This window comes from Aquarana catesbeiana, linkage group LG13 (genome assembly GCF_042186555.1).
Source record: "Aquarana catesbeiana isolate 2022-GZ linkage group LG13, ASM4218655v1, whole genome shotgun sequence".
Lineage (NCBI taxonomy): Eukaryota > Metazoa > Chordata > Amphibia > Anura > Ranidae > Aquarana > Aquarana catesbeiana.
In genome coordinates, this window is record NC_133336.1 from 4,795,949 (window position 1) to 4,810,221 (window position 14,273).

Genomic DNA, 14,273 nt, shown 5'->3' on the forward strand with positions numbered 1-14,273 from the left:
TATTTTTCCTTTTTTTGGGGAGGTGGAACTCCACTTTAATTAAGAGATCAGAACCGACAAGCCGGGCCGATGTCTGGAAACACCCAAAAACAAACGTTTACGTTCTACAAACGCCGCCAATGTCTCCAATGTGATAAATGCAGATCAATCATTTCTGCCTGATCAATATTTAAACAGGAACCTCGAGCAACGCGTGAAATCAATCGGGGGAACGCCGCGCGCTCTCCAGGAAAACACGAAGTGTACTCAGCGTCCACGCCATCCGTCTTAACCCCTTCAATACCGGCGCTTTTACCCCCTTCCTGCCCAGGCCAACATTCAGCTTTCAGCGCTGTCACACTTTGAATGACAATTGCGCCGTCACGCAACACTGTACGACATTTTTAGGTAAATTTTTCTTTTCGTAGTATTTGATCACCATTGGGGTTTTTTTTTTTTGTGCTATATAAACCAAATAAATACCAAACATTTTAAAAAGAGAAAAAAACAAAAAAAAAAAACAAAAAAAAAAAAGTTTCTTTGTTTCCGTTATAAAATGTTGCAAATAAATAACCTTTCTTCATAACATTTAGGCCAAATAGTTTTTTGCTACATTTCTTTGGTGAAAAATAACCCAAATCAGTGATTATTATTTAGCCTGAAGGAAAGTTTTAGAGTCCACAAATGGGATAAATATCTGAGAATCGATCAATCCTGATGTACTGACGAATGATCTCGTTTCTTGAGACCTGAAAACGCCGGGACAGTACAAATACCACCCTATTACCCCTTTTTGGAAAGTAGAAAGTCTTAGGCAGGGTTCACATATATGTGATTGTGGTCAGATTTCAATGATGGCGGTTCACACATGTGCGGGGCGGTTCTGAAAAAGGTCCTGTGTGGGTCCGGTTAACGAGCGAATTCAGGGAAAAAAAAAAAAAAAAAAAAAATTGCACCTGAACCGGTGAACAGAAAGGCTCCAGACACCAAACCGCGTCCACGTATGTGGGCCCCAGTCTGAGGTGTTTAGTAAGAGGCGTGGCGAGCAGGGTGGATAAAAATCAATGATTTAAATTTTTTTTTTTTTTTTTTTTAAAAAGTGATTTTTTAAAATTAAAATCAGATTTTTTAACCACTTCCCGACCGGCGCACGCCGATATACGTCGGCAGAATGGCACGGCTGGGCAAATGGGCGTACCCGTACGTCCCTTTGAATTTGCCGCCGTGCCATTGCGTGCGCGCCGGCCGGGAGCTCCTCGAGTCGGGTCGTGGGTTCCATGTCCGCGATCGCTTAAGCCTCGGTTCACACCAGAGGCGGCACGACTTGCAGGTCGCCTCACCGAGGCGACCTGCACGCGACTGCCGGGGCGACTTGCAAGACGACTTCTGTATAGAAGTCTATGCAAGTCGCCCCCAAAGTAGTACAGGAACCTTTCTTCTAAGTCGGAGCGACGATTAGAACGGTTCCATTGTACAGAACGGGAGGCGACTTGTCAGGCGGCTGGGTCGCCTGACAAGTCGCCCCCGTGTGAACCGAGCCTCAGGGAGAGGACGAACGGGGAGATGCTGATAGTAAACAAGCATCTCCCCGTTCTGCCTAGTGACAGGACACTGATCATAGCTCCCTGTGATTGGGAGCAGAGATCAGTGATGTTTCACATGTAGCCACGCCCCCACAGTTAGAAACACGCCCCCAGGACATGCTTAACCCCTCCCTAGCCCCCTAGTGGTTAACCCCTTCACTGCCAGTGTCATTTACACAGGAATCAATGCATTTTCCATAGCACTGATCGCTGTATAAATGACAAAATGTGTCAAAAGTGTCCGATCTGTCCGCCATAATGTCGCAGTCACAAAAATTAATAAATAAAAAAAAAAAAAAAAAAAAAAAAAATCGCTGATCGCCGCCATTACTAATAAAAAAAAAAAAGAATTATTAAAAATGCCATAAATCTATCCCCTATTTTTTAAACGCTATAACATTTGCGCAAACCAATCAATAAACGCTTATTGCAATTTTTTTACCAAAAATATGTAGAAGAATACGTATCAGCCTAAACTGAGGAAAAAAAAATAGGCAATGTAGCGATGAAAGAATTTTGTATTTAGATAAAAAGATAATTTATTGATACATAGAAAAATAGAAATGATATAACATACAAAAAGTACATAAAGTAATCATGCGAATAAAAGAATCATCAGATGACATGAAAATAAAGAGGGAGCTACAGCTCCTACGTTGTGATACAGACGGCTGAAAAGAATGTATTTTTTTCAAAATTGCCGCAATTTTTTTAGTTTAAAGCGCAAAAAATAAAAACCGCAGAGGCGATCAATTTTGTTGGGTACAATTGTCCGCGCAATTGTCAGTTAAAGCTGCGCAGTGCCGAATCGCAAAAAGTGCTCTGGTCAGGAAGGGGGGGGGGGTAAAATCTTCCGGGGCTGAAGCGGTTAAAAATATTAAAATCTGATTCTTTAAATTTAAATCTGATTTAAATTTTTATCAAATGTATTTTTATATATTTATTTATTTTAATAAAATGCTTTTGGAGTAAAAAAAAAATCTATCTATATCTAGCTTTTCTATTTAACCACTTAACAACCGGCCCATAGCCGAATGACGGCTGCAGGGCGGTTGCTTAACTCTGGGAGGACGTCATATGACGTCCTCCCGAAATTCCCCTCTCGCGCGCCCCCTGGGGCGCGCACCCGAGCACATCCTTGACCGCCGGGTCCAGAGGACCCGGCGCATCACGGATCTCGGTAAATGGCCGCTGATCGCGGCCGTTTACCATGTGATCGCACCGTGAAATGACGGCGCGATCACATGTAAACAGACCGGCGTCATCTGATGACGCCGGTTCCTCTCCTCCCCTCCTGTGTACCGATCGGTACACTGTGGAGGAGAGGGGGATGGATGGATGGCTGGATGTGTAGTGCCCACAGCGCTGCACAGAGACATCCAGCCATCCCTTCTGCTGTGCAATACTCTGCAAAGCCCCCATAATACTCTGCAAAGCCCCCATAATACTCTGCAATGCCCCCGCATTACTCTGCAATGCCCCCGCATTACTCTGCAATGCCCCCGCATTACTCTGCAATGCCCCCGCATTACTCTGCAATGCCCCCGCATTACTCTGCAATGCCCCCGCATTACTCTGCAATGCCCCCGCATTACTCTGCAATACCCCCGCATTACTCTGCAATACCCCCGCATTACTCTGCAATACCCCCGCATTACTCTGCAATACCCCCGCATTACTCTGCAATACCCCCGCATTACTCTGCAATACCCCCGCATTACTCTGCAATACCCCCGCCATACCCCGCCATGCTGAGCCATGCTCGGCTGTACTCGGCCCCTGTATGTGGCCAAGCTGTGGAAGTCTCACACATGTGGTATCGCCGTACTCAGGAGGAGTAGGAGAATCTATTTTGGGATGTCATTTTTGGTATGTACATGTTATGTGGTAGAAATATTGTATAAATGGACAACTTTGTGTTAAAAAAAAAAAAAAAGTGTTTTAACCACTTCCCGCCCGCCGGCCGTCATACAACGTCCTTGACTTTGTGCGGGGATATCTGAATGATGGGTGCAGCTACAGGCATCATTCAGATATCAGCTTTTTCAGCCAGCGATTCCCTACACCATAGGAATGATCATAGTGGCTGTTACACTGCTTGATCGTTGTTATTGGAGGCGAGAGGGGATATCCCCCCCTCCCGTGCTTCTACCGACTCACAGCTACGATCGAAGCCAGGATCGTTTTTTTTTTTTTTTTTTTTTTTTTTTATTTCAGGCTTCCCAGCCTAGAGGTGAGATGTGAGGTCTTATTGACCCCCCAGATCTCACTGTAAAGAGGACCTGTCATGCCATATTCCTATTACAAGGATGTTTACATTCCTTGTAATAGGAATAAAAGTGGTCAAATTTTTTTTTTTTTTGGAAAAAAAGCATCAAACTAAAATAAAGTAAAATGAACAATAAAGAAAAAAAAAAAAAAAATTTTTAAAGCACCCCTGTCCCTGTGTGCTCGCATGCAGAAGTGAACGCATACGCAAGTCCCGCCCACATATGAAAACGGTGTTCAAACCACCCATGTGAGGTATCGCTGCGATCGGTAGAGCGAGAGCAATAATTTTGGCACTAGACCTCCTCTGTAACTCAAAACATGTAACCAGTAAAAAATTTTAAAGCGTCGCCTATGGGGATTTTTGAGTAGCAAAGTTTGGCGCCATTCCACAAGCGCGTGCAATTTTGAAAGGTGACATGTTGGGTATCTATTTACTCAGCGTAACTTCATCTTTCACATTATGCAAAAACATTGGGCTAACTTTACTGTTTTGGTTTTTGTAAAGCACAAAACAGTTTTTCTTCCAAAAAAAAGCGTTAAAAAAATTGCTGCGCAAATACCGTGCGAGATAAAAAGTTGCAACGACCGCCATTGTATTCTCTAAGGCCTTTGCTAAAAAAAAATATATAATGTTTTGGGGTTCTAAGTAATTTTCTAGCAAATAAATGATGATTTTTACATGTAGGAGAGAAATGTCAGAATTGGCCTGGGTGCTCCAGAACGCCTGAAGGTGCTCCCTGCATGTTGGGCCTCTGTATGTGGCCACGCTGTGTAAAAGTCTCACACATGTGGTATCGCCGTACTCGGGAGTAATAGCAGAATGTGTTTTGGGGTGTAATTTGTGGTATGCATATGCGGTGTGTGAGAAATACCCTGCTAATATGACAATTTTGTGGGGAAAAAAAAAGAAGTAAAAAAAAAAAACCTTGATTTTGCAAAGAATTGTGGGAAAAAATGACAACTTCAAAAAACTCACCATGCATCTTTCTAAATACCTTGGAATGTCTTCTTTCCAAAAAGGGGTCATTTGGGGGGTATTTGTACTTTTCTGGCATGTTAGGGTCTCAAGAAATTAGATAGGCCGTCAGCATTTCAGGTGTGATCAATTTTCAGAGATTGGCACCATAGCTTTTGGACTCTATAACTTTCACAAAGACCAAATAATATCCACCGATTTGGGTTATTTTTACCAAAGATATGTAGCGGTATAAATTTTGGCCAAAATATATGAAGAAAAATTACTAATTTGCAAAATATTATAACAGAAATGAAGAAAAATGTATTTTTTTTACAGATTTTTCGGTCTTTTTTCTTTTACGGCGCAAAAAATAAAGAACCCAGCGGTGATTAAATACCACCAAAAGAAAGCTCCATTTGTGTGAAAAAAAGGACAAAAATTTCATATAGATACAGTGTTGCATGACTGAGTAATTGTCATTCAAAATGTGAGAGCACCAAAAGCTGAAAATTGGTCTGGTTAGGAAGGGGGTTTAAGTGCCCAGTGGTCAAGTGGTTAAAATACATTTAGATTATTCAGCATGAACTGGAGGTTAGTTATGTAGCATGAGGCTGTATATTCTGCAGTATTTACATTTTTGGTAAACTCATTCAATGAATCCAAGCTGAGATAACATCCACTGCGATGATGCATTCACACAATGTCACAGTAACCTGGAGATAAAACAAAAGTTCAGGAATATTTATTCCTTTATCCCATTGTTTTGCAAATCTATGTACACTACAAACTGTATGATTGAATCGGTTCTGATATCGTTGTTTTACTAACCTGAAAGCTTATTATTCTAAATAGGAAACCTTCATTTTTGTTTGCAAATATTAAAGATTCTAACGACCGGCGAGAACAAGTCCTGACATATCGGATCCACCATGGCAGCAAACCAATCAATAGACGCTTATTGGGATTTTTTTTTTTTTTAACCAAAAATATGTAGCAGAAATATATATATAAATTGATGAAGAAATTGGATTTTTTTTACATATTTTTACTGGGCATGTTTTATAGCAGAAAGTAAAAAAATAGTTATTTTTTTCAAAATTGTCGTTATTTGTTTAAAGCGCAAAAAATAACAACCGCAGAGGTGATCAAATACCACCAAAAGAAAACTTTGTGGGGGGGGGGGGGGGAGACATCAATTTTATTTGGGTACAGCGTTGCACAACCGCGCAATTGTCTGATAAAATAATGCCGTATCGTAAAAAAAAGACCAGGTCATAAAAGGTGGGGGAAGGGGGTTTGTAGTATTGGATTTTTGCCTCAAGGGGTTTTTTTTTAGCAGCAAAGTAAATTCAATTGTTGAAAAGAGGGTAACTATTTGTAAAAGTTCTTTATTATACCAAAATGAAGTTCAGTATCATGTATGAGTCACAATATAAGCTCTGGTTTTACAAGACATTTTCCATCATGAACAGCGATAGTCATATAGTGGAACAAAACATTACAGAATGCCAGCCACATAGATACCCAGCGCGTTTCGACCCGTACAGTCATGGTCTTCCTCAGGGGGGTGTTAAAATATAAGCTCTGGTTATACAAGACGTTTTCCATCATGAATAGCGATAGTAATACAGTGGAGTAAAACATTACAGAATGGCAGCCACATAGACACCCAACGCGTTTCGACCCATACAGTCATGGTCTTCCCTTGGGGGGGGGGGGGGGGGGGGGGGGGGGGGGGTGTTAAAATATAAGCTCTGGCTATACAAGACAAGATATTTTCAATCATGAATAGCGATAGTAATACAGTGGAGCAAAACATTACAGAATGGCAGCCACATAGACACCCAACGCGTTTTGACCCGTACAGTCATGGTCTTCCTCAGAGGGAGGAATTTGCGCTAAAAGGGTATACAAAGACTCACAATTTCAAAGCATTTCATAGTCCACACACACATCTATGTACACAGCAATGGTATATATACTGCTAAAAGATGGAATTTTTGGACAGAAATCCTATAAGCAGAAGTTTAAAAGAAATTGGATAATTCAGAAGGATCCACGATCAATCCTCATCTCCCCAAGATGGCGTCCAGCCCAAAAGGAGCTTGCAAGAAGCCACACATGTTGCTTTTTTCGAGGGTGTGCAGCCTCTTCACTTCTCATATTAGGGATTTCTCTATTTAAATCAAGGGGGGGGAGGGGGGAACCTTCCGGGAGGGAAATGGATAAAATAACTCATGCGTTAATATAGGGCTGGGGAATCTTGAATCGAGTTGAGAGGTCAAATTGATTCAAATTTTCAGCAAATCGATTTTTTAGACTTTTTTTTCCCACCAGGACCGCCGCTGACACAATGCCGGTCCTGAGGAGCTGTGGGCGGGGGTTTTTTTAGGCTGTGGCCTCGCCTAAAAACTCCTGCCCACAGCTCCTCAGGACCGGCGTGGTGTTCACCAAAAAGAAAAAAAAAAAAAAAAAAAAAATAATTTAATTCGAATCGTGAATCGAAAAAAAAAAAAAAAAAAAAAAAAGATATATATAGATAGATTAGATTATATAGATAGATATATATATATGGCTCTGGCAGGGAAAGGCAGAGAGTGTACCAAACGGAAATTTTGGCACCAAAAAAAAAAAAAAAAATAATAATTTTTTTTTTTTTTGGCACCAAAATTTCCATTCAGTGCACTCTCTTCCTTTCCCTGCCAGAGCCATATTTTTTAAAATTTTTTGCACGTTTAAAAAAATAAATAATAATAATAATAATGTAATCTTCAGGGCTTAAATTATTACACGGACCTCCCCAAAAACCACAACATATATTCTGAAGGCCGACCCCCTAGGGGAGGGATATGCAATTATTGGACCTCCAGCTGTTGCAGAACTACAAGTCCCACGAGGCATAGCAAGACTCTGACAGCCACCACTATGACACCCAGAGACAGAGGGATGATGGGAGTTGTAGTTTTGCCGTAGTTGGAGGTTCCTCTGATCGCACATCTCGGCCCTCGAGAATAAAATGTTTTGGTAGTTCCAATTTTTTATGTCGAACGATATCACTGCAAAAGTCCAGGAAACAAAATGACGACAGAAAATACACTGAAGTGAATATCAGGGGAACACAAACTTTATAAAATCACCCAATTTGTTTTTTTTTGGTAACATATAAAAGACGAGGATTACATCGAGTCCATCGATACCAAACATGTCATTGTGTGTGACAAGCTTCACTACCCGATATTCTCCATGAGGTGACACTTCAAAGTAGAACTAAAAGGGAAAAATGTTGTATTTGGTGTTGGACGGAGTGGAGAGGGATTAGACCCCCTGTCAGGTTTTTATTGCTGTGTCCCCGTTGGGGAGATCCCCCCCCCTCTCTCTATTTGTCATGTTTACCACTGAAAATAAAAGGAAATTCCAAATTTTGGGTTGTCCCCAAAAAAGTAATAGAGGGGAAATCTTCCAATGGGGGGGGGGGGGTCCCCTATCCTGGAGAGCAGCCAGGCCAGAGACACGACCCCTTCACCCCCCCCACCCATCAGACACACGACCCCTTCACCCCCCCCCCATCAGACACACGACCCCTTCACCCCCCCCATCAGACACACGACCCCTTCACCCCCCCCCCCCCCCCCCCGAGTCAGAGACCCCCCCCGCTGCTCAGACACATGACCCCTTCGCCCTGCCAACCCCACCCCACCCCCGCTCATCACACCAATGCACAGGAGTGTTTGTGTGGGGTCACTAGTTCTGGTGATCGGCGATGGGACAGGAAGTGAAGGGAAATCTCCCCAATGGGACACAAATAGCAAAAATAAATAAAATCTGCCCGGGGTTATAACCCTTCTTTGCTTCATCCATAATGGAAAAAATAAAAAGTTTTGCCTCCAGTTCTTCTTTACTTGTCTCCTATTGGTGAGTTCAGTGTTGGAGGGGGCGGGGCCTGGAATTATCGCCCTCATTCTGGGGGGCGGCGATACGCAACGTCTTCATGGTCAGGAGCCCAACATGTGTATGAGGGGGGGGAGGGAGGGGGATATCGGGGTGTGGGGTGTCGGGGGATATCGGGGTGTACACAGGGTGTGGGGTGTCTGGATATAGATGGGGGATTTCTGAGGTATATTGGGGTGTTCGGGTAAGTCTTGGGTATATTGGGGTGTAGGATGATGGATGTGGGGTGTATATAGAGGTCTCTGGGGGATATAGATAGGGGTGTCAGGTTTATTGGGGTGTCTGGTTTGGATTTGGGGTGACTAGGTTATATTGGGGTGTAAGGATATAGATGGGGGATTTCTGGGGTATATTGGGGTGTGTGGTGATAGAAGGGGGTGTATGTAGTATAGGATGTGAGGTGTCGGGTGTATTGGGGTGTACGGTGATGGATGTGGGGTCAGTGTGGGGTGTGTAGATGTATTTGGGGTGTCTGGAGATAGAAGGGGGTGTAGGCGATATAGATGTGAGGTGTCTGGTTTGGATTTGGGGTGACTAAGGTTATATTGGGGTGTGTGGAGATAGAAGGGGGTGTAGAGATGTATATTGGGGTGTCTGGTGATGGATATGGGGTGTTGGGGTCACTGTAGGATGTATATTGGGGTGTGTTGATTTATTTGGGGTGTGTGGTGACATATTGGGGTATCTCAGGTTTATTTGGGGTGTTTGGAGATAGAAGGGGGTGTATGTGATATAAATGGGGGGTGTCGGGTGTATTGGGGTGTACGGTGATGAATGTGGGGTGTGTGGTGACATATTTGGGGTGTAGAGATGTATACTGGGGTGTCGGTAGTATAGGATATGAGGTGTCGGGTGTATTGGGGTGTCGGGGACATAGATATGAGGGGTGTCGGGTGTATTGGGGTGTCGGTAGTATAGGATATGAGGTGTCGGGTGTATTGGGGTGTCGGTAGTATAGGATATGAGGTGTCGGGTGTATTGGGGTGTCGGTAGTATAGGATATGAGGTGTCGGGTGTATTGGGGTGTCGGTAGTATAGGATATGGGGTGTCGGGTGTATTGGGGTGTTCGGTGACGGATTTGGGGTGTCAGTCTCCCCTCCCCCATCCTCCTCACTCACCTCCCGGCGGTTTAGCAGCTCCGTTCTGGCTCCGCCCCTCTCCGGTGCTCCTCGGCGGACATTCTCCCGGTGATTGGCGTCTCTCTCCTCCCCCCTCCGCCTCACATCCCCGCCGCCGCCATCTTGTCTCTTCCCCCTCCCTCAGCCGACGTCGGCGGGACACGTGACCTGACTGTGACGTCCTCAGCCAGAGAAGGGAGAAGGGGGCGTGGTTTTGGAGTGATACCGGGAGGCCCCGCCCTCTCCACCCTCCGCTCCGCCCTCTCCACCCTCCGCTCCGCCCTCTCCACCCTTCGCCCCGCCCTCTCCTCTTTCCTGGCTGCTCTCTGAGTTCGATTCCCGGGTCCTACCCCGACAGGCCCCGCCCCCCTCCTCTGAGCTCGCCCCCCCCATTGGATGGACAGAGCCGTCTAAATGAACTGCAGCGCACAGCCTTATATAAACTTTTCATTCAGCCTTCATTTGATTGGTCAGTCATTTTTATTTGCTAAAATAATAATAATATATATTAATAGTAAAATAATAATAATAATATATAATAATAAAATATAAAAAATGATGAGCTATTGCCTCATTCGCCCGTCTGTGCGTTTGCATGAATTTCAGACGCAATCAAATTACGTTTCTTTGGCATTTCTTGCGATGGCGCAACATTCGGATGCAATGAAATGCCGCGTGTCGTCCTTTTTTTTTCTTGTTTTTTTTTAATAAATACCTAAAAGCCGAGCGATGGCGAGAAGTCATCAAAATAAATCGTTCTTCCTGCGTTCTGCGTCTAAAATGCATCCGGTGCGATCCCCGCATTCAGAGCGATTTTTCCACTTATGCGTTTGCAGAACATTTTTTGGGGCTGGAGTTGCACCTTACACGCATTTGTGCTGCGATCACCGGCAAAAAAAAAAAATGCGACATGCTGTCTTTTTTTTTTTTTTTTAACCCCTTGCTCTTCCGGGGGCATTTTTTATTTTTTTTTTTGACATTTTGCACACATGGTGAAATCCGCATTGTTTACCGTACACCCCCCCCCCCCAAAAAAAAGTATTTATTTTCTGAAAGCAGAGAACCTGCAGAATAAAATGGTGGCAGTTGCAAATTTTAAAGATGCACGATATTTGTGGTTGTTTATTAAACACATATTTTCAGGGGAAAAAAAATGATATTATTATTATTAAAAATGATTATTATTATAATACATTTTATTATAATATATAATAATATAATATAATAACAATATATTAATATTATATATTATATATCAATACTATAATAATAATAATATAATATATCATTTTATTATTATAATAATAAAAAATTGAAAATTGATATTATTATTATTAAAAATGATTATTATTATAATGCATTTTATTATAATATATAATAAAATAATATAATATCAATATATTAATATTATATATTATATATCAATACTATAATAATAATAATAATAATAATAATAATAACAATAATAATATAATATATTATAATATATCATTTTATTATTATAATAATCAAACAATTGAAAATTGATATTATTATTATTATTAAAAATTATTATTATTATAATACATTTTATTATAATATATAATAATATAATATAATAACAATATATTAAAATTATATATTATATATCAATACTATAATAATAATAATAATATAATATATTATAATATATCATTTTATTATTATAATAATAAAAAAAATTGAAAATTGATATTACGAAAATTGATATTATTGCAAACAAACACAAGATAATACCCTTTTTTTTTGGGGGGGGGGGAGTAAAATATAAAAGATTGGTTGGAGCCGAGTAAATAGATACCAAACATGTCAAATCTTAAAATTGTGCTCACCATTGAAATCACAAAAAAATTCAGAGAAGCGTAATTCGACATCTAATGATTGGTAAGCTGCAATACGTGACACTTTTGGTTTTCAGGTTTATTATCGCTTTAGAATAGACATGTGCGGGTCGTTTCGTTCCGAATTAAAATTCAGACGAATTTTAGTTTTTCGGAAATTCGGATGTATCCAAATTTCTGAATTAGAATAATACCGAATTTAAACGTATCCGAAATGATGAAAAAAAAAAATTTGGACGAAATTTGAATACTTTTTCAAAATCGAATAGTTTTTCAATTTGCAAAGAGAATAAAATAGAACAGAAAATAAAGGAATAGAATATAGAATATTCCTTTATTTTCTATTCTATTTCATTCTCTTTGGAAATTGGAAAACTATTCGAATTCGATATTTTTCGAATTCGAAAACGATTCGAAATTGTTTCAAAAACTTTTCGAATCGATTCGAAAAATTCAAAACGATTTGAAAACGAATAAAGGAAACGAATTCTGAAGACAAATTAAACGAATGAAACAAATTTAACGAAACAATTTATGTAAATAATGAATCGAAGCGAAGCAAATTTTTTTGTTTCGGCACATGTCTACTTTAGAAGCCTTTACAGGTCATCATGAATTATGACCCTCGAATTATCGCTTTCCCTCCAATTTTCGCATTCCTCATATGTGTGACACAATTGATGTTTACATACACATTCCTTCATTGCACTTTTTATTTGGGAGGGGGGCAGGGGTCCTTTTACATATATATTTTTTTAATTTATATATTTTTTTAAAATAATTTTTTAATTCATATAATTTATATGTTTTTTTTAATATTTTTTTTAATTTATATCATTTATATGTTTTTTTTTTTATAATTTTATAAATTTATATAATTTATATGTTTTTTTTTTATTTTTTAATTTATATCATTTCTTTGTTTTTTTATAAATTTAAATTTATATGTTTTTTTTAAATATTTTTTTAATTTACATCACTTATATGTTTTTTTATATTTTTTTAATTTATATCATTTATTTATTTTTTTAATAATTTTTTCAAATAAAGTTTACCTAAGGAAATACATTGTATTTTGAGTTTTTATTGCTGTCTGTGTCCCTATTAGGGAGACCCCCTCCCCCCCCCTCTTTATTGGTCTTGTTATCACTGAACGTGAAAGAAAATCCCCAAATTATAGGCTGTCCCCAGAACAAGAATAAAGAAGAAATATCCCAGTGGTGACAACCAGGGATTCCTTCACTTGCCTTTAGAGGGATTTCCTCTCACTTCCTGTTCTGGCTTTGGGACAGGAAGTGAAGGGAAATCTCCCCAATGGGAATACAGGTGGCAAAAAAAAGAAAAAAAAGTTTTGCCTTTAGTTCTATTTTACCTTTATTGCGATCTCCCCCTCAGCGATTGCATAGGCAGATGAGAGGTCCTCTTTATGGAGACATCGGGGGGGGGGGGGGGGGGGTCAGTGTCTCCACCGCCCTCCAATACAAACTATTGAAGCACAGATTGTACATGATTAGCTGCACCGTTGGCTACAACAGCCAAGGAATCAGGGGGGCCGGGACAAGGGGAGGGCAGGAGGGATGGCTGCCCTGGGCACTGTGGTATCATGTGAGGTTCGGGGGGCTTCAAAAGAAGATGGAGGGGGGGATTTGGGTTGGGGGGGTAATTGTGGGGGGGTGTTAGAAGGTAAAAATTGTTCTACTAGGGATAATTGGGGGAGGTGTGCCAAGGAGTGGGGATTTGTGTTGAGATGGGGGGATGGGGGAAGAGGATTTGTGCTGGGATGGGGGTTTTGGGGGCTTGTGCTACAAAAGGTAATATAGTGGGGGGGGGGTGTATTTGTGCTAAGAGGGGTTATTTTTTTTGGGAGGGGTATTTTTGCTAGTAGGGGAAATTGGGGGGGGGGGGTATGTGCTAGGATGGGACAGGGAAAATTTGAGGGGTAGAGGATTTGTGTTAGGAAGGGGGAATTTTTTTTAAGTTGTGTGTGGGGGGGTGTGTGGGGGGGGATTTATGCTAGGATGGGGGATTGGGGGAGGGAAAATTGTGCAGGGAGGAGGGCTTTGGAGTGGGGGAGAGAGGATTTGTGCTTGGAGGTAAAATATGAGGGGTGGATGATTTTTGTTCTGGAGGGGGAATTTTTTTTTTTTGGTGTGGGGGGATTGTGCTAGGATGGGGGATTAGGGGAGGGGAATTTGTGCTGGGAGGGGAAATTTGAGGGGTGGAAGATTTGTGTTAGGAAGGGGATTTGTGCAAGAGAGGGGGATTCCCCCTCTGTGGTATCATGTGAGGTTCGGGGGGGAAGGATTTGGATTGGGAGGGTGAATTGTGGGGACGGGAAAGTAAAAATTGTATTCTACTAGGGGATAATTGGGGGAGGTGTGCCAAAGAGTGGGGGATTTGTGTTGAGATGGGGGGACGGGGGAAGAGGATTTGTGTTGGGATGGGGGATTTGGGGGTTTGTACTACAAAAGGTAATATAGTGGGGGGTGTATTTGTGCTAAGAGGGGTTTTTTTTGGGGGGAGGGGTATTTTTGCTTATAGGGGAAATTGGGGGGG

At 41.2% G+C, this 14,273-nt stretch overlaps 1 protein-coding gene across 2 annotated transcripts in view; it reads right to left on the reverse strand.

Moving 5' to 3' along the window:
• The window catches only part of BTBD7 (BTB domain containing 7), an 80,264-nt gene extending 70,241 nt beyond the window's left edge, over window positions 1–10,023 (reverse strand). The window contains exon 1 of one of the 2 annotated variants that reach the window (XM_073609593.1): window positions 9,859–10,023. The gene's annotated coding sequence lies outside the window, so the exon portion shown is untranslated. The remainder of the gene's footprint in view (window positions 1–9,858) is intronic. The other variant, XM_073609594.1, reaches the window with a different exon arrangement.
• Between the last annotated feature and the right edge of the window lie 4,250 nt (window positions 10,024–14,273).